Source organism: Oratosquilla oratoria, chromosome 12 (assembly GCF_046742065.1).
Source record: "Oratosquilla oratoria isolate Oo_2021 chromosome 12, ASM4674206v1, whole genome shotgun sequence".
In the NCBI taxonomy this organism is placed as follows: Eukaryota; Metazoa; Arthropoda; class Malacostraca; order Stomatopoda; family Squillidae; genus Oratosquilla; species Oratosquilla oratoria.
The window spans coordinates 1559354-1579602 of NC_134788.1; positions in this window are offsets into that span (position 1 = coordinate 1559354).

Genomic DNA, 20249 nt, shown 5'->3' on the forward strand with positions numbered 1-20249 from the left:
CTTGTACTAGTGCTAGTGTACTAGTAATTTTTTACTAGCAATTATTATTGTGCTAGTACAAGTGTACTAGTGTACTTGTACTCATGTATCAGTAAAATAGTATTACTGTACTAATACTAGTACACTAATACTATTGTACTAGTATTTGTGTATTAGTACTAGTGTACTAGTAAACTAATACTAGTTTACTAGTGCTGTTTACTTGCCTACAAGTGCACTAGTGATAGTGTACTATTGTACTAATGTAATAGTACCAGTGTAGTAAAATTAGCATAGAAGTTGGCTCAGATTTTAGGCAAATAAAAAGTGTCTGTTATCAACTGGAGATGGTGACAATCCTGGTGACTGGGACACGCAAACAAAACCAGTTGAAATATAAACGCAATACCCGTAAAGGTAATGTAAATATTAAGGATGAAGCATTACTTTGTAATTTATGTGAAACGTGGCATTATATCAGATGTGGGAGATGTTTACAAGTTTTCAGTGATCCATGATGTTGCATCGCTTCATTGGTATTGTAACAAGTGTAATGTAGTGACCGGTAAATAAGTGACACTGATTACTACTCTGGCAAAAAGGCAGGATGAAATGGAGGCTAGATTAAATGTGCTAGCACAGGAATCAGAAAATAGGTATGAGGAAGTGATTAAGAAATTAGAAGAAATGGATACCAGTGTCTAGTGAAATAGCAGAGGTGAAAGAAAGCTAACACAGGTAAGAAGATTGATATTGATTCTTATAGAGATGTCCTGTCAATTGCAACACATTGAAAACAACCAGGTAGTAGAAAGGGATTTGGTGGAGAAGGCAACAATGCAGCTACAGAGGACAGGCAGAAAGAATAACATAAGAACATAAGAAATAAAGGAGACTGCAAAAGACCATAAGGCCTACACTAGGCCATATACAACTTGGTCATATATGGTGTACCTGAACAAATCAAGGATCATGATCTCACTCCTAGATTTGAAAAAAAACTAAACAGGATACAATGATTGTTAAGGAAATATGGAAAGTAACAAATGAAATTTTGAAGATGATCCAATTGAGATAAGACGAATAGGTAAATATAACGGGGAAACAAATAAAGAGGCGGGAGATGCCGGACTAAAAGGACGGCCAATAGTGGCAATACTCAGAGAAGGTATGAAGGACAAGATCTTAAGAAATGCCTACAAATTGAAAGACTTAAATACTCTGCACAGTGATGTAATTAGTGGAGTAATATTGTCACATGACATGGATAAGGAGGAACGATTGAAAGACAAGCAACTCGGGGAAGAAGACAAGCGTAGGAACGAATACAAGAAGGAACAAGAAACTTCTTTGTAGTGAGGGGTGACCCATGGAACCAGTACCTGTTGAGACTGAGGAGAGACAAAGATGCAGAGATAAGAACCAGGAATATGACAGAGGAAGAAGGAGAAAATGCAGCACAATACATGACAAAGGACGACCACAAAGGTAGAATGAATATCATGACAGGACAAAAGGTGGCGGCAAAGGGAGACTACCCAGTGGGGGAGGACACGCAGGCCTAGCTGAACAAAGCAACAAGCCAAATGTACAAAGTGCTAATAAGCAAACTCTGTATTATGTTTAGTAACGTGAATGTATTCAACCCAGATAAACACAGGCAACTGGTAATGAGGCTGGAAAAAGATAATACTAGTCCCACTTTTGCTCTGCAAGAAGTCAGGCCTAAAAATCCCAGAACTGATTGCATGTTAGTTGAGTATAACATTAGAGGATATGAAATAATAGAGGAAATTGTTGATAATGCTGAGGAAGGCAGGGGCCTGCTTGTCTACTTGATGGAGGATTTATCCTATCAAAATAAACACCACAAGCGAGGACGGAGCCTTTATTGATATGACGTTTCGCTTGTTATTACCGCGTTTTCAAGTACATAGTTGTAATGCACATGACTGGGATTAAACAAGAAGAACTGGGGGAAGGAGAGAGGAAGGGAGGTAGGGGGTCACTGAATATTAGGAAAGGTTAAGGAGAAGGTGGACCAAATGTCTGGGAACAGGAAAGGTTAAGGATAAGATGGAACAGTTGGCTACGTGAAGGACATCAGCTCACAACTGTTGAACCAAAGGAAGAAGAAAGAAAGAAGGGCAGGCAAATGTCTACTGGAGGGAATTTTGGAGGGGTGGCTTAAAATTTTTGTGGGGAAATGCCACTTTCATACAGGAATTATCCTACAGAGAAACTGTTATGGAACAGCAATATTGTGAAAACCTATGCATTAAAGTTAAGTGTAGGAACAAAGATATATCAATTGCTTCAATATATAGAAGCCCAAGTAGCAACAAGGCAAAAAATGATAAACTGCTTAAAGTGATGCAAGAAATCAGCCACAAACAATTTTGTTATAAGATGATTCTGGGTGATTTTAATCTTTCTAATATAAACTGGACAAATTAAATTACACTTGCTGGAATAAATAGTGTTGAATAGATATACATACACATACCAAAGGCTTTTTTCCCCCTTTACAAAATCCACTCCTACCCATTCCATCCCCTACATACTTCACTCCCATCCACCCCCTCACCTCCTTCTTATCTTGGCTCCTGGATAACGGGTCATCCCTGTATCTCACCCACTGCCCTGGGTCAGAAGTGGTGTCATGAGATGCAGCACATCCACAGCAAAGCCGCTTCATTAAATCAACAACCCCCTCCTCTCCACCCCCTCATGCAGAAATGGAGAAGATGGGAAGAAATCACTTTGGGCTGCGTCAATTTATTTTTCACACATTCTCTCACCCCCTGTCTCCTACCCACACCCACTTATACATCACAGTATCATCCATACACAACCATTTTCTATTCACCCCTATCTTCTGTCCTCTCCCATCCTTCCCCAACAGACATTCCCCATGTTCCCAGTGCCCCTTTTACCCCATCCGCCCATCTCATCCTTGGTTGCCCCCTCATGTTCACTCCTTCCACACCTCTTTTACTAATCTTTCTTTACTCATTCTTTTCATGTGTCCAAACCATCCCAATGTTCTTTCATTAACCCTACCTACCTACCTCCCTTTCCACCCCCGTTCTCCTTGCCTCGTTTCTCACTATCAAGCCTAGTAACCCCTATCATACGTCTAGACCTCATTTCAAACACATTCAAACTACTCTTATGTTCCATATTTCTGCCCCTTACAGTGCTGTTGGAACAATCACTCCTTCATACAATTTCCTCTTAGCATCCATTCCCAAATGTCTATTTCTCTTTACACTTTTTAATCCTCCAAGGCATTTACTCGCTTCTATCAATCTACATTCTATCACCTCCATTGCTCCCTTTCCTGCCACATTCACACCTAAAACTATCCACTTCCTCCATTCTTTCTCCCTTAATGCTCACTTCCAGTCTCCTGCCACTTTCTCCCCTTGTACATCTCATTACCTTACATTTACCCACATTTATCTTTAGCTTCCTTCTTTCGCACACCTTCCCAAACTCTGTCACTAACTTCCTCAATCACTCCTATGATCCTGCTACAAGCGCAGTGTCATCAGCAAACAATAACTGGCTTACCTCCCACTTTCCCCCATTTTCTTTAATCATCTCCAATCCCCGACCCACTACCCTTGCATTTACTTCTCGCACCACCCCATCCCTGTATAAATTGAACAGCCAAGGTGACAGAACACATCCCTGACAAAGTCCCACCTTTACCTCAAACCATTCACTCACTGACCCATTTTCAATTATAACACAAGTTCTGCTACTCTCGTAAAAACTCTTGACTGCTCTTAAAAGCTTTCCTCCTATCTCATATATCTGCAATACTTCCCTCACAGTGCCTTCCTGTTTACACCTTTCCCAAATCCATAAAAGCCCAAAAAAACATCCTTACCTTATTCTAAAGCTTTCTCACATCTCTCTTACCACAAAAAATCTGATTCACTGAACCCCTACCTGTCCTAAACCAACACTGTTCCTCACCAATTACTCCCTCTCTTCCTCTCCTAATCCTCTCAATCAAGACCCTCCCATAAGCCTTCCCAACTACACTCAACAAGCTGATCCCTCTGAAACTACTACACTCACACTTGTCCCCCTTTCCCTTGTAAAGTGGAACTATACAGGCACTCCTCCAGTCCTCTGGCACTCTACCCTCTCTTAAACAAACATTAGATAACCTCAACTACCCAGTCCACCATCACTGTACCTCCCTTTTTTTTTTTTTAGACATTCTCCATGACACCCATGCAACCCAGGTGCCTTACCTGCCCTCGTCATCTTAACAACTGCCTTCACCTCATCTTTCCTTATTTCTCCTCCATTTTCTTCACTCATCACTGTCATTTTCTTGGCGCTTACCACGGCATCGACCTTTCCCTCCTTATCCTCCTTCACATTTAGGAACTCTAAAATACTCTACCCATCTTCCTCTTACTGCCTTCTCTTCCATTATCATCTCTCCATCTGCACCTTTTACCTTTTCTTCTCTATTTGATTGGCCTCCTCTTCCGGTCTTAATTTCTTTCCAAAACATATCTATCCTGCCCTCTAACTTACTATTCAAATTACAAACATATCTAGCAGTCCACGAGACTATTAAACTAACCGAGCAAGTGGGTCTGCCCCACACCTATCATCATAACTCTAACTTCCTTCCATTTCATTCTTTCCATACACTTATCTATCCTGCCCTCTAACTAACATCAGAGCTATGGGAATTGGTTCCATGTTGCTCCTCTTAAGCCAGTACTACTCATTTACCATGGTGACAAGTAACAATAGCAAATCCCTTCCGTCGTCCCCCTCTAACACTTCAAAATTCTTCTCTTCCTTATTTCCATTTTCTCCTCTTCGTCTTGCCCCTCCCCGTTCTATTACAGCAATTTCCTGCCGTATTTCTCACCCATCCTTCCTGGTACTCTCTTCGATGTGAAGTCTTGACAGCAAGGTCTTCGTAAACTTCTAAACTGAAGCGATAAGTGTTCTGACTCCGTATTTTTATATTATAAAATTTTATTTTACTTTGTTTTTCTATATCATGATATTATAAAGAAGACATTATTGCTGCATCCAAAAATATTACCAAGGAAATATTGAAGAGATGGGTTAGAAATTTCTTTCTTTTTCCGGGATCCACTTTCCGCTATAGAAAATGGACTCCGGGTCCACTTTCCACTATAGAATATGAACCCCTCGGGGTCTATTTCCCGTTATAGAAAATGGACTCTGGGGTCCACTTTCCACTATAGAATATGGACCCCCGGGGTCCATTTTCCGCTATAGAAAATGGACTCTGGGGTCCACTTTCCACTATAGGATATGGACCCCCTCAGGGTCCATTTTCTGCTGTAGAAAATGGACTCCAGGGTCCACTTTCCACTATAGAATATGGACCCCCCAGGGTCCATTTCCCGCTATAGAAAATGGACTCCAAGGTCCACTTTCCACTATAGAATATGGACCCCCGTGGCTCTTTTCCACTGTAGAAAATAGACCTCCCCCCCCCGGGGTCCATTTCCCACTATAGAAAATGGACACCGGGGTCCACTATATAATATGGACCCCCCCGGGGTCCATTTCTCGCCATAGAAAATGGACCCCGGGGACCATTTTCCGATATAGAAAATGGACTCCGTGGGAATGTTTGACAAAGTGATGTTTGACCATTTGAATGTTTGACAAACCATTTGTCAATCATGTTTGACAAACTTGTTTGAATTGATGTTTGACCGTGGCAATGTAAATTCACTCCATTTTGATGCTCATGGAACAGCTCAAAATCCTCATGCGAATTTTATATTGTTCCTTGGAACATTGTGTGAAGGCTACAGCATGCTGTTGGGCTAGGTAGCATTAAAACACAAAACTATAAGTAGCATTTTTCACAAAAATATAACTTTATTGCTCGAAACAGTAGAACATATGAAATTGCATGCACCATAATATACTGTATTCAATTAAGGTTATACAATGTATAAATCTATAAAACCTGAGTATCTGGCTGTTTACATTGAATAACACTGACTTCCTGGCAAATTGAGCAGGGTTCTGGCAACAAATATTTTGATACAAAAGTATGGAGATTCAGGAAAAGAGAGTAATAACCCGGGTAATATTTGGGGGGCATTCAATACTAATTGTACATGTAGCTACGGTTGGAGTGTAGGTCCTGAAAAATATACTCCTTCCAAAAATTGGTATAATACAATGTGCTTTTTTTTTTTATCTTGGAATGAAAATATTGAATTTACTGCAAAAACTGAAAATATATTCCGGCTTAGAATAATTTTTCCACCATTGCATATCAAAAGTTTAGAGTGGAGTAACTCACAGAATATCAGCATTTCTGTTATGTTCAACATTCCCGAGTCCCTATTATACTCGTTAATCTCACTGTAAAAATTTGTTCCTTGCAGTTTCTTGCGATGTGCCATATTGATAATTAATTGACTGTTCCACAGACCTGCTGCAGCTCATTGTTTATGTCCATATGATGACAAACCACAAAATCTCTCAGAAGACTACAACTGACAACAAAATGATGCATGCTGCAATAAACAAACAAAACAAGTGCATTAAACTAAACCTGTTTGGTCATTGAAAAAGTCAATGTTGCAAAGGACTTGATTGATAGAAAGCACCTTCAATTTGTCAATTGGTGCCTACAAATTTGTAGGAAGGAAACATGTTTCAATTTCTAGGCTTTTACATTTATAGGGAGTGATCACTCTCAGTCCCCGTCACTCCCTTAAAACTGCCCTCGGGAGAGCTGTCAACCCCTCCCCATGTTAACAGAATTTCCTTTGCATTTGCCTTAGATCAGTGGTTCCCAAACTGGGGGTAAATTACCCCCCCAGGGGATGGTAACAAATTTTTGGGGGTAATGGAGGGGTGACAAAAAAAAAAAAAAAAAATAAATAAATAAATAGAATAAAAAATAAATAAAATAAAATTGAGAAAACATAGTTGTAAAACTGGAAAAAAAAAAGTTTGGGAACCACTGCCTTTGATGGAGAGTGACAACTCTCCTGAAATCAAACTATGGAGAGTCAAAATACAGCTCTCCAGCAATTTCTAGGGAAAACTGGTAACAATGGATTACATTCTGACTGTCATTTGCACTGGATAATACCAGATTCATCAGGGCAAAGCATTTAGAATAAACATTTCATCAATAGTTCAGTCAAATGTCTATTTATTATGACACGTGTCCATGTTACATCCACAACAAGATACAAGTTACATACAGAATGCAGAATCTTTTGTTCTATGACAAAACAGTCAGTAACAAGTGATGAGCCCCTTTTTCTGACCTTGAGCAAATTTACTATTGCATAATTTACCTGATTTACAATCACAAGCACGAATAGAATATTCAGTATCACTGGAAGAAAATGGACAAAGGATAGATAACTTCCCTGACTGGTGAAGTTCTCATCATAAATTAGATGTATTTTGTATATCATTCTTAGGTCAAAATCAAGTCATCAGAAAGATTTGGCCTTGAAAAACATTTAAATATCTATTAACTGAGCCTATTTTGGTATCCATGTTACACCCACAATGTGGACTTTCCACCAGTGTTCAAGAGGTGATCAAAACAAAATGATGACTTGATTTATCTTAACTTGAAACTAAAAATTTTGGAAAACTCAGATTACAATTCTACACCTTATGTAACACATTAATACAGTTCAGTGTGGAGTGACCCACATAAAAAATTATCATGGCAACCAACCAGGCTAACAAGTTGCAAGTGAAAGACGCCCTGAGACGGTGGAAGGAACGAGTTAATTGGGGGCAAAATATGCACTTCCAATGTTAAATTTAACTATTTTGATCAGTATCTAAAAAAAGTAGATAAATAAAAAAAAATAAATAAACAAGTAAATAAACTTGTAATAGAATATACAAAAACATCTAACCTAACCTTTCAAAATTGAAACATTTCTTTTCCAAAAATATGCTTTGGATTCCTAGTAACAACTAATTTTTGAAAGAAGTCAAGTGCATGTCCTCTGAAACTGGAGATTGAGTCAGATTTCATGCATGCTGTACTGTTCAGCATAACCATTACCCATGCAGTCGACTCTGGGACATTTGAAATGGTGGGCAGGATATGTCCATGTAACTACACTTACTATATCTGTGCCAAGGTGCTCACTGTTACCATTCTCTACCAACCATGGCAGCATTCTCCAGTTCCTGCAGTCTTTTTTCCTGCCTTCTTTCCTTTTTCTCTTCTTTTCTGTCTTTCTTCCTCCCGTTCATGCAGTTTAGCCTCTCTTCCTCCGGAACAGTTGCCCGCATGACACAGCCAATCCTTTATTACTGTCTCCACCTTATCAGCTGTGGCAAAAGATGTGGATTTTTTTTTGTATAACTCCTGAAATAAACCAATGAATACGTGTAGTCCATAATATTTTATCTAAAGGTATTTGCCAACATGACCAGAACATGTTATTTTGCAACTACGGTACATGAACTGGCAATGACTAGGCTGTATACACTGAAAAGGCATGGTAAAATCACCAATAGGACATACTGTACAGTAATGTTGTGGTGAATTTAGACCACCAATGCTTGGCCTGAGAAATGGTAATTACAGGTAAAAAAAAATTTCAATGTGAGCATTTTGTGGAGTGAGAATATTTTCAAGATTCACACATTTTGCATAAATTTTCAAGTCTAGGGTTTAGAGTTGACAGCCTAACCAGTACGAAGCATTTATGGCAACAAGTTACTTGTTGTGCCACCCAGCAAATGTCATCCAAATACAGGAGTAACAATGGATGATGTCGTCTGCACAGGCTCTGTATATGAAAAGAATATTCACAGCTAATAGGACATGTAGGAAAAAGTGGAACTTACGTAATACTACATCACTCAGAAGAAGAACCTTGAAACTTGACTTTTCCCCCCTCCCCATCCAGTTAAATTGGAGAGCAAGTTTTAGCATCCTCTTCGCTGCTTAGGTGGTATTGGCTCCTCCAAGGATGCTCAGGTTTGTAACCTGGAAATTAAACAAATCATTTACTTGTATCAGCATTAACGATGTAAGCATCACATATAAAAATAAGGCTTTTTTATTGTCTACGACAACACTGCATTAGAAAAATTGGGACATTGAAAGTCGTGCCTACTGTGGACCTAAATACTAATACCTAATAATAACTAAATACTAATGCAATTTCTTTACTTAACAAAAGTGTAGGAATGTACATGTACGTCATTAATAACAAAATGTGATGTGAAGTACATTCAGAAATGCAAGCCTTATTTAAGGCACTTGTCAACATGGTCAAGGACTATATCAGGCACAAAACTGACTTTGAAAGGCACATTTTGGTTACTGTCACACATGTTGGCATGTACATTGCAATTTTTACAACGGTCATTGCATGTCAGGGATGAGAGAAAAACCATTTGACAGGCACGGAACAAACTCGTCTGACACCTTGACAGGTACTTAACAAAACTAATTTGGGATGTGGAAATGTAGACATTCTCTACAATTAAATGTGTGTTTGATAAAAGCATCTCTGGTCATGCAATTGCACAGGTAAGAATTTCAGCAAAGCTCACTCACTAGATTTTGCTTGAAGGCCTCGTCTTTCAGCCTCTCTTCCAGATCTACAATTAGTGGAAGGGATGTCAAGGGCAGATTCAACCCCAATCTCTTCTATACCTTCTTCACTTGTAGCTTGCCTGTCACCAGACCGCTGAATTGCATATAGCAATCGTGTGTTCTTCAGGGCCCGTGCATTCACCATTTCTAAGAGTAAGATTATTTGGCGTTCTGCAGCTGCCTGAAAATAAAATTAATAAACTATTATAACACGTGTCTGATCAGCCTGAAAAAAAATGTTCCTATGGAATTATTTCAAGAATAGAAACAGTATGTCCACTGACAGCCAGTTAGCCAACAGACAATTCTACCTGCAAAACCAGGAACCTGTTTTGGAAAAAAAAAGGGGGGGGGGGTTGAAGCCTTAGCCTTAACCCTGAGGGAGTTCTGCTTGAAAAGATAGAGGAAAATAATAATGTTATGGGTACTATACTATTATGTAGAATAAAATAAATTAACAAAATGCTTTATCTTCATGTTTTCATTACCAATGTAGCTGTTTTAGGTTCTAAACATGCTTTCCAAGCCATTATGGGGTGTACTGGAAGCGAGCCACAGGATAAGGCTTTTTCCCCCTCACAAGGGAGGTAGCCAAAATACAAAGGCATAGAAACCACTCCCGCCTATTCCATCCCCACATACTCCACTCCCATCCACCCCACCTCCCTCCCTCCCTCCCTCTTATCTTGGCTCCTCCTGGATGACGAGTCATCCCTCACATCTCTTGTGTACTGTAAGGTCTCCATTTACCACCAAGGGCCACTTGCCACATTCTGTTGACTCCAAACAGTTCTTGGAGTTCTCCGCCCCAGCCCCAATCCCACAGAACCTGAAATGGAGAGGAACCTGTACATTCAAACTCCAAACTGTTCTTGGAGCCTCCAAACCGTTCTTGGAGTCTCTGCCCCAGCCCCCATCCCACAGAACCTGAAATGGAAAGGAACCTGGACATGCAAACTCCAAACCGTTCTTGGAGTCTCTGCCCCAGCCCCAATCCCACCCCCACACAACCTGAAATGGGGAGGAACCTCCGCATGCACAATACCGTCAATAAATACCTGGAGAGAGAGAGAGAGAGAGGTAATTTTACCTTTCTTCGCTCAGTAATGCTCTTTTGAAACTTTTTGAAGTGAAAGGGGGGGGAGAATGAAGAGGTGGGGAGAGGAAGAGGGAGGGAGGGGGGAGAGAGGAGATAAAGGGGGAGAGAGGAGGAAGAAGGGGGAGAGGAGAGGGGGGAAAAGAGGGAGAGAGAAGGGAGATAGGGGGTGAGGAGAGAGAGGGGGAGACAGGAGAGGAGAGAGAGGGGGAAGGGAGAGACGGGGAGGGGAAAGGAGGGAGAGAGGGGAGAGGAGAGAAGGGGGGAAAAGAGGGAGAGAGGAGACAGGGAGAGAGAGGAGAGTAGAGGGAGAGGGGAGAGTAGAGGGAGAGGAGAGAGAGATGAGAGGGGGAAGACAAAAGAGAGGAGGGAGAGACAAAAGAGGAGGGAGAGAGTAGAGAGGAGAGAAAGGGGGAGACGTGAGAGGAGGGACGGGGGAGAGAAGAGGGAGAGGGGGAAGAGAAAGGAGAGAGAAGAGGGAAAGGGGGAGAGGAGAGAGATGGGGAGGGGAAAGAGGAGAGGAGAGACAGGGAGAGAGGGGGAGAGGAGAAAGGAGAGAAGGGGGAGAATGGAGAGGGGGGAGAAAGGGGATAGGGGGAGAAGGGAGAGGGGGGAAGAGAGATGGGGAGGATGGAGAAAGGGGAGAAGGGAGAGAGGACAAGGGGAGGAAAGAGAGGGGAAAGGTCGGAGAGAGGGGAGAGAGTGAGAGAGGAGAAAAGGGGAGAGAGAGAAAAGAGGGGAGACAGATGAGAGGGGGGAGAGAAGAGAGGGTGGGAAGAGAAGAGAGGGGGGAAGAGAAGAGAGGGGGGAGAGATAGAGGAGAGGAGACGGGGAGAGAAGAGGGAGAGGGAGAAAGGAGAGAGGGGGGAGAAAGAAGAGAGGGGGAGAGGAGAGATGGGGGAAGAGAAAGGAGAGAGGAGAGGGGGAGAGAGGAGAGGAGGAGAAAAGAGGGGGGAGAGATGAGAGAGGGGGAGAGAAGAGAGAGGGGGAGAAAGGAGAGGGAGGAGAAAGGAGAGAGGGGGAGAAAGGAGAGGGGGAGAGAAGAGAAAGGAGAGAGAAGAAGGGGGAGGAGAGGGTGAGAGAAGAGGGAGAGGGGAAAGAGGAGAGAGGGCGAGAGAGGACAGGGGGAGGAAAGAGAGGAGCGAGGGGGAAGGGGAGAGATGGGGGAGAAGAGAGAAGGGGGAGAAGGGAGAGATGAGAGAAGGGGGAGAAAGGAGAGAAGAGAGGGGGAGGGGAGAGGAGGGAGAGAGGGGGAGGGGAGAGGAGGGAGAGAGGGGAAGGGGAGAGGAGGGAGAGAGGGGAAGGGGAGAGGAGGGAGAGAGGGGGAGGGGAGAGGAGGGAAAGAGGGGGAGGGGAGAGGAACACAAAGGAACACAAAGGAAGAACAAACAACAGCAGGAGGCCTACTGGCCCTAACAAGGCTGTTTGTGTTAACTAAACTACACTACAGTTAAGGAAACAGGGCAACTAGGCGATAGAAGATGAACTAACACTACTGCTATCACTATCCTATCCAATTAATCCAATTGCGATTACATGTCTGGTTGTCATATCTTTTATTGCAAAGGATAATATTTTATTTGCGGATTAGATTCCAAGTATTTATCTAAGCGATTTTTAAATGTTATGTTACTTTCAACGACAGTGGAAGGTAACAAATTTCACACGTTAACAACCCGGTTAAAGAAGAAGTGCTTACTTTCGTTCGTAGAGAATCTTTTGCCAATTACTTTGAAATCGTGGCGTCTTCTTGTATTTGATTGGTCTAATAAGAAGTAATCTTTGACATTAATGTTGTCGAAGCCTTTGAATATTTTAAAAACCTCAATCAAATCTCCTCGCATTCTTCTTTTTGAAAGTGAAAATAAGTTTAGACTTTTGAGTCTTTCTTCATACAGCAGATTTCTCAGCCTTGGTATAATTTTGGTCATTCTCTGTTGCACTCTTTCTAGTTTGTTAATATATTTCTGGTAGTATGGGGACCAAAATTGTAAACAGTATTTGAGATGGGGAAGGACCAAGGAATTACTGAGGTTTAGCAATATTTTTTCTGATTTATTTTCGAAGACTCTTCCAATGAAGCCAACTAATTTGTTTGCTGTTTTAACAACTTCTGAGCAATGTTGACTTAGCTTCAAGTCATTTGATATTAAAAAAACTCCTAGATCTTTTTCTTTTGTTGAATCCAGTATTTCGCCATTCATTTGCTATTGGATGTGATCATTGTTACCTCCAATGTGCATGACTTTACATTTGTTAACGTTAAATTTCATTTGCCACTTGCTAGCCCATCTTGATAATCTATCTAGATCGGATTGCAGAGTTTCTTTCTCTTTGGTGGTTGTTACTTTACCGGTAATTTTTGTGTCATCAGCACATTTTGATACTTTGTAGAGGAGGCCGTTATCTAGATCATTTATATATATTTAGATCAAGACGGGTCCCAAAACTGATCCTTGCGGTACGCCACTTTTAACGTTGAGCCAGCTAGATGATGCCCCGTTAATTACAACCCTCTGTTTTCGCTCTGAGAGCCAATCTTTAATCCAGTTGTGGATATTGCCAGAAATACTGTGCGTTTTTAATTTGTCGAGCAATCGTTTGTGGGGGACTTTATCGAATGCCTTCTGAAAATCTAGATAGATTATATCAACAGATCTACATTCCTCGTATTTGTTAAAGACGTCATGAAAGAAGTCGAGGAGATTAGTTAGACATGAGCGTTTGCTACGGAAGCCATGTTGCGAATCTTTCATAATTCTATTTTCTTCTAAAAATTTTGCTACACTGTCACGGATAATTGTCTCTAGCAGTTTGCGCACAATCGATGTCAGGCTGATCGGTCTGCAGTTGTGATTTGTCCCATTTCTTGAATATTGGTGTTACGTTAGCATATTTCCAATCTGATGGGACTTTACCGAGTGCTAATGATTTGATGAAGAGGATGCACAAGGGTTTACTGATTTGATTTTTGACTTCTCGCAGAATTCTATGTGAAATTTTGTCAGGTCCCAGGGCTTTATTTTGAGCTTATCAATCACTTGTACGACATCCCTTTCGGTAATTATGAGCTGATTTAAAACGTTTTGGGACATTTTATGTTCTGGTGGCTGATACACTGAGCAATCTTCGTCTGTGAAGACGGATGCAAACAAAATATTAATGATTGAGGCCATCTCATTTTCATCATCCGTATGTTTTTCTTCATCGTCATTTAATGATCCAATGCTGCAAGTAAGCGTTTTTTTTTTATTCGCATAACTATAAAATTCTTTAGCGTTCGATTTGCTTGCTTCATCAATATACTTTCCAAGATTTTTCTTACTACGCTTTATCAGTGTTTTGGTTTCGAGGCAAATTCTGTCTTCTGTTAGTTTATCATCTTGGCTTTTAGTTGATAAATACTTTTTGTTCGCACGCTTTTTACGAGTGTTACTAATTTTCTTATTCCACCACTTTGGTTTATTTGTTGCCGGACGTCTCTCACGATAGGGAACACAGAGATATACTGCATTGTTTAGGTCTGTAGTGATGTTTTCCCACGCTTTATCAATATCAATCTCGTTCGAAGTTGTACTCCAGTCTAAGTTTTCTAGTAATGATCGGAGTCTATTGAAATTAGCTCTACGGAAGTCGGGTGCTTTTCTTTGCTGGTCTTAGATAAACTGGCTTCCATTTTAATTTTGAATGTGATGGTACGATGATCGCTAGTACTGAATAATGGGCCGACATTTACTTCGTTTACAAGATTTTCTGTTGTAGAGAATATTAGGTCAAGGATATTATCTCCTCGGGTAGGGCTGTTTACGCCTTGGTGGAAGCCACTTTCCAGTAAGTTACTAGACAAGTCTCGTCCTGTATGCGAACTCAAATCTTCACCCCATCTCTTCACCGGTAAGTTAAAGTCTCCCACGATGACTGTCTCGCAGCATTGGTTAGTTTCTACGATCAAATCAAATAATTTTTCGTCATTTACTAGTAGCTGACCTGGTGGTCTATAAGCAAGTCCAATTATTACTTTAGATTTACTGCAATTAGTTCTTATTTCAACAAACAATACATCAACATTTGTTACTGTCTCTGCTTTTAACAGTGATGATTGGAGGGAGTTATGGACATACAAGATTACTCCACCACCTATTCTATTTTCTCTTTCGCAGCTGAAAATTGTGTAGCCTGACAAACAGTATTCCGCTATAAAACCATGTCTCTGTTACTCCTACCATGTGATAGTTACCTGTCGCTCCGAGAATCTCCAGATCTTCGAACTTGTTTCGCACGCTGCGAGCATTAACGTAACATAGATTAATATCTGCCACTTTTCTGTTTTGCTCTATTACGGGGGTGTTGAAGGGGGCTCCACTGAGGAGTTTTTTCTTCTGATGTCGGTCAGGTTATTGTTGAGCAGCCTACATAACCTTGCTACTCCGGCCACATTCAAGTGGAGACTGTCTTCCTCAAAAAGAGTTTTATCAAAGTAGAAGTTGTCCCAGAAATTGACAAAGTGTACTTTTTCCTTTTCACAGAGGGATTTTACTCTGTTGTTCGCACTGAATGCTTTGTCGTAGAATCTGTCTATGTCGAAATATCTTCCCCTTCTCTGGAATCTGGGAAGGATCCCTGAGATGACAAGGTTTTTCCCGGGAACCTTTTCTTTAAATTTCCTGATTGTACTCCGATACTTTTCGATGAGTTCTTCCGATCGAGTTGATTCGACGTCATTCGTACCGGCGTGGATTATGAATACCGTATTTGCGTCCGCTTCTTTTGTGACATTGTTACAGGACTCGGCGATGTCATCGAGTCCGGCACCTCTATACATATAGCACCTTCTGCGGCCATTTGAAGAACGGCCACAGAACTCTTCGGATTGGTGCCTCACTATGGAGTCCCCTACTAAACGAGTTTCAAACTCGTCCTCCTTGGCTAGTTCTAAAACAGGAGGGGGGAGGGGAGAGGATGGAGAGAGGGGGAGGGGAGAGGAGGGAGAGAGGGGGAGGGGAGAGGAGGGAGAGAGGGGGAGGGGAGAGAAGGGAGAGTGGGGGAGAGGAGAGGAAGGGGGAGAATGGAGAGGGGGGAGAAGGGAGAGATGGGGGCAAGAGGAGAGGAGAGAGAAGAGAGGGAGAGAGGAGAGGAGAGAGAAGAGAGGGGGAGAGGAGAGGGGGAGGGGGATGAAAGAGGGGGATGAAAGAGGGGGGAGAGAAGAGAGGAGAGAGAAACGAGGAGATGAGAGGGGAGAGAAGAGAGGGGGAAGAAAGAAGAGAGGAGGGAGAGACAAGAGAGGAGGGAGAGACAAGAGAGGAGGGAGAGACAAGAGAGGAGGGAGAGAGTAGAGAGGAGAGAAAGGGGGAGAGAGGAGAGGGGGAGAGAGGAGAGGGGAGAAGAGAGGGGGGAGAGAGGAGAGAGGGGAGAAAGGGGGAGAGAGGAGAGAGGGGGAGAGAGGAGAGAGGGGGAGAGGAGAGAAGAGGGGGAGGAAAGAGAGAGGGGGTGAGAGGAGAAAGAAGAGGGGGAGAAAGGAGAGAGGGGGAAGAAAGAAGAGAGGGGGGAGAGAAGAGAGATGGGCGAAGAGAAATGATAGAGAAGAGGGGGAGAGAAGAGGGGGGAGAGAGAGGAGAGAGATGGGGAGAGAGGAAAGAGATGGGGAGAGGGGAGAGAGGAAAGAGATGGGGAGAGGGGAGAGAGGGGGAGAGAGGAGAGAGATGGGGAGGAAAAGAGGAAAGAGATGGGGGAGAGGGAGAGAAAGAGAGGAAGGGGAGAGAAGAAAGGGAGGAGAGGAGAGAGTAGTGAGGAGAAAAGAGAGAAGGGGAATGGTGAGAGGGGGAGAAAGGAGATTGGGGAGAATGGAGACAGGGGGAGATGGGAGAGAGAGGGGGAGAGAAGAGGGAGAGGAGAGGGGGAGAGAGGGAGAGGGGAGGAAAGAGAGATGGGGAGAGAGGAGAGGGGGAGAGATGAGGGGGGAAAGAGGTGGGAGAGAGGAGAGAGGAGGGGGAGAGAAGAGAGAGTAGTGAGGAGAAAGGAGAGAAGGGGAGAATGGAGAGAGGGGGGAGAAGAGAGGATAGGGGGGAGAAGAGAGAGGATAGGGGGGAGAGGAGAGGAGAGGGGGAGGAGGAGAGAGGAAAGGGGGAGAGAGGAAAGGGGGAGAGAGGAAAGGGAGAGAGAGGAGAGGGGGAGAGAGGAGAAAGGAGAGGGAGGGGGAAGAAAAGAAGAGATGGGGGAGAAATGAGAGAGGGGGAGAAAGGAGAGAGGGGGAGAGAAGAGAGAGGGGGAGAGAAGAGAGATGTGGGACGAGAAAGGAGAGAAGAGAGGGGGGAGAGAGAGGAGAGAGGGAAGGGGGGATGAGGAGAGAGATGGGGAGAGAGGAGAGAGGGGGAGAGAGGAGTGAGGGGGAGAGAGGAGTGAAGGGGAGAGAGGAGTGAGGGGGAGGGAGGAGAGAGGGGAAGAGAGGAGAGGGGGAGAGAGGAGAGAGGAGAGAGGAGGGTGAAAGAGGAGAGAGGGGGAGAGAGGAGAGAGGGGGGGAGAAGGAGAGAGAGCGGGGGGGAGAGGGGGAACAGGAGGAGGGGTGGAGGAGAACCGAGGGTAGGGGGATGAGAGAAGTGAGAGGGGGATGAAAGAGAGGGGGAGAGAGGAGAGAGAGAACAGAGTGGAATAAAGGAGAGGGAGAGAGAAGAGGGGGAAAGAGGAGAGAGGGGAGAGTAGGGGGAGAGGGGAGAGTAGGGGGAGAGGGGAGAGGAGAGAGAGGGAGAAAGAAAAGAGGGGAGAGAGGGAGAAAGAAAAGAGGGGAGAGAGAGAAGAGAGGAGAAAGGAGAGGGGGAGAAAGAAGAGAGATGGGGAAGGGAAATAAGAGAAAAGAGGGGGGAGAGAAGAGGGGGAGAGGAGAGAGAAGAGGGGGAGAGGAGAGAGAAGAGAGGGGGAGACAGGAGAGAGGGGGAAAGAGGAGAGAGGGAGAGAAGAGGGAGTAGTGAGGAGAAAGGAGAGAAAGGGGAGAAAGGAGATAGGGGGAGAATGGAGAGAGAGGGAGAAAAGGAGAGAGGGGGAGAGAGGAGAGGAGCGAGAGGAGAGAAGAGGGGGAGGAAAGAGATGGGGAGAGAGGGGGGAGAGATGAGGGGGAAAGAGAAAGGTGGGAGAGAGGGGGGAGAGATGAGGGGGAAGAGGAGAGAGTAGTGAGGAGAAAGGAGAGAAGGGGGAGAATGGAGAGAGGGGGAGAAAGGAGAGAAGGGGAGAATGGAGAGAGGGGGAGAGAGGAGAGAGGGGGAGAAGAGAGAGAGGAGAGGAGAGGGGGAGAGAGGAGAGAAGAGGGAGAGGGGGAGAAAAGATAGGGGAGGAGAGGGGAGAGGGGGAGAGAAGAGAAGGGGAGAGAGGAGAAAGGAGAGAGAAGAGGGGGAGAGAGGAAAGAGAAGAGGGGAGAGAGGAGAGAGAAGAGGGAGAGGGGGAGAGAAGAGGGAGAGGGGGAGAGGAGAGAGATGGGGATAGAGAAGAGAGGGGGAGAGAGAAGAGAGGGGGAGACAGGAGAGAGGGGGAGAGAGGAGAGAGGGAGAGGAGGGGGAAAGGGGAGAGATGGGAAGGAGAGAGGGGGAGAGGAGAGAGTAGTGAGGAGAAAGGAGAGAAGGGGGAGAATGGAGAGAGGGGGGGAGAAAGGAGATGGGGGAGAATGGAGAGAGGGGGAGAAAGGAGAGAGGGGAGAGGGGGAGAGAAGAGGAAAAGGGGAGGAAAGAGGAGGGAGATGAGAGGGTGGGAGGAAAGAGGGGGATGGGGGAGAGAGGAGAGGGGGGGAGAGGAGTAGTGAGGAGAAAGGAGAGAAGGGGGAGAATGGAGGAGGGGGACGAGGAAAGTGGAGAGAGGGGAGGAGAGGAGAGGGGGAGAGGAGAGGGGGAGAGATGAGGGGGAAAGAGAGGAGGGAGAGGAGAGGGGGAGAGAAGAGGGAGAGGGGAGGAGAGATGGGGAGAGAGGGGGGAGAGATGAGGGGGGAAAGAGAGAGGTGGGAGAGAGGAGGGGGAAGAGGATAGAGTATTGAGGAGAAAGGAGAGAAGGGGGAGAATGGAGAGAGGGGGAGAAAGGAGAGAGGGGGAGAAAGGAGAGAGGGGAGAAGAGAGGAGAGGAGAGGGGGAGAGAGGAGCGGGGGAGACAAGTGAGGGGGAGAGAAGAGAGAGGGGAGAGAGGAGAAAGGAGAGGGGGGAGAAATGAGAGAGGGTGAGAAAGGAGAGAGAGGAGGGAGAAGAGAGGGGGAGAGAAGAGGGAGAGGGGGAGAGGAGAGATGGGGAGAGAGGAGTGAGGGGGAGAAAGGAGGGAGGGGGAGAGAGGAGGGGGAGAAAGGAGGGAGGGGGAGAGAGGAGAGAGGGGGAGAGAGGAGAGAGGAGGGGGAAAGAGGATAGAGGGCGAGAGAGGAGAGAACGGGAGAAAGGGGAGAAGGGAGAGAGGAGAGGGAGAGGACAGGGGGAGGAAAGAGGGGGAGAGGAGAGAGGGGAGAGAGAAGACTGGAGAGGAGAGGGGGGAGGACAGGGAGAGGGGGAAGAGAAGAGGGAGAGGGGGATGAAAGAGAGGGGGAGTGAGGAGGAAGAGGAGAGGGGGAGAGAGACAGAGGGAGAGAGGAGAGAGAGGGCGAGGGGAGTGTAGGGGGAGAGGGGAAAGGGGAGAGTAGGGGGAGAGTGGAGAGTAGGGGAGAAGGGAAGAAAGGAGAGTAAGGGGAGAAAGGAGAGTAAGGGGAGAGGGGAGAGTAGGGGGAGAGTGAGAGAGGAGAGAGAGGAGAGAAAAGAGGGGGAGAGAGAGAAGAGATGGGGGAGAGATGAGAGGGGAGATAGGAGAGGGTGGAAGAGAAGAGAGGGTGGAAGAGAAGAGAGGGGGGAAGAGAGGAGAGAGGAGGGAGAGTGAAGAGAGGAGGGAGAGAGAGAGGAGAGAGGAGGGAGAGTGAAGAGAGGAGGAGAGAGGAGGGGGAGAGAGGAGAGGGAGAGAGACGAGAGAGGGTGGGAGGGGAGAGAGGGGAGAGAGGAGAGAGGGGCGAGAGGGGAGAGAGGAGAGGAGATAGGGGAGAGGAGATAGGGGAGAGGAGAGATGGGGAGAGGAGAGGGAGAGTGGGAGAGCAGAGGGGAGGAAAGACAGGGGGAGAGAGAGAGGAAAGGAGAGGGGGAGAAAGAAGAGAGGAGAGAGGAGAGAGAGGAAAGGAGAGGGGGAGAAAGAAGAGAGGAGAGAGGAGAGAAGAGAGATGGGGAGAGAGGAGATGGGGAGAGAGGAGAGAGGGGAGAGAAGAGAGAGTGGAGAGAAGAGAGAGGGGAGAGGAAAGAAAAATGAGGAAAAAAAAGGAGTGAAGGGGGAGAATGGAGAGAGGGGGGAAGGAAAGAAAGGAGTTAGGGGGAGAAATGGAGAGAGGAGGGGGGGAAGGGAGAGTGGGGGAGAGACGGGATAGAGGAGAGAGAGAGGGAGAGGGGGACAGAGAAAGAGGGGGGAGGGGAGGAAAAGATGGGGAGAGAGGACGGATGAGGGGGGAGAGGAGAGACTGAGGCGGGTGAAATGAGATGAGGGAAGAGAGGAGAGAATAGTGTAGGAGAA